Source organism: Atta cephalotes (genome assembly GCF_000143395.1).
Source record: "Atta cephalotes unplaced genomic scaffold scaffold00070, whole genome shotgun sequence".
NCBI lineage: Eukaryota > Metazoa > Arthropoda > Insecta > Hymenoptera > Formicidae > Atta > Atta cephalotes.
This window is the reverse complement of record NW_012130134.1, coordinates 544,789-545,983: the sequence shown is the minus strand read 5'-3', so window position 1 is coordinate 545,983 and position 1,195 is coordinate 544,789.

Here is a 1,195-nt window from a genome sequence, read left to right as displayed (position 1 = left end):
ATTGAAGCAAAAAATTAAAACCTCCCGCAAATGACGAGAATTTGGCTCGTAAATTAACATTTTCAATCGAGAATAACTTTATGATGCAGACACAAATCGACTAATGTTTCTATGGGATTATGTTGACAAATGCCCAAGTTTATTGTATGACGTCTATGATCTATTTATTTCGACCACCACTTACCGCTAAAGCCTATAAGAAATCTATAAGAAAACGGCGGAAGCAAAGTTGTACACCTGATAAATTTTGAAAAATTCTAATTTATTTAACAACTTTTTAATTTTTACAAATGACAATCAAGATTGTACTGAATCTGAAAAAAAATACATTATTCTTTTTACCTCATCATGGAAATTAAGGAATTAGGAAAAATTAGCAAATCTTATCCCCCTTTGTTATCTTGTTCTTCCTTTCTATGCTTATAGAAGTAGAAGGTAAAAGTAGATCGAACGCGAAGAAAATTAATTAAAATAAATTTCAAAATGAAGTTAAAAAAAACATGAACATTTGTTTAAAAAGAAAAATACATTAAATAAATATAATTTCGTAAAAATACAAAGATAATTTTAACATTAATCGTGAGAAGGTCACTCGAATAATCACTACAAGAATGACAAAAACATTTAGCGAAGAAGATAAAGTGACAGATCGCTAAATTGCGAATGAATATGCTGATCCATCTGTCAAGATGTGTCGAGAGTGAGAAAAGCCCAGGGGAATTTTTTGTATTCCATCGGTTTTCTTATGTCTACAATGTAGAATTTTAAAGCTTTTACACGTCATAGAGAAGATGTGTGTGCTTTGGTTACCAATCTCATGCCAAACCCCTAGAGTAAGAAAATCTTTTACACAATGAAAGTTCTTGAGATATTTCATTAGTTTAAAAAATATGTCAGAGTTAGACATCTGCAAAAATTATTAAAAAATTTATCCGTGTGTCTAAGAGAGAGATATTAAAGTTATCATACTCTATTTAAATAAAAAAAAGAGAGACGACGTCTGTTGCGAATCTGAATAAATGTTTCTGGAATTTGATTATATATATAAGAAATATGAAATTCTCATAGTTAATAAGTTAGTTAATAAAAAATTTAATAACGACAAAATAAATAAATATAGCTATTTAAAATTTGTACGTGAGTTATAGAAAAATAAAAATTTTGAGAAAAAAGTTTTAGTTTATTTCATTTTATT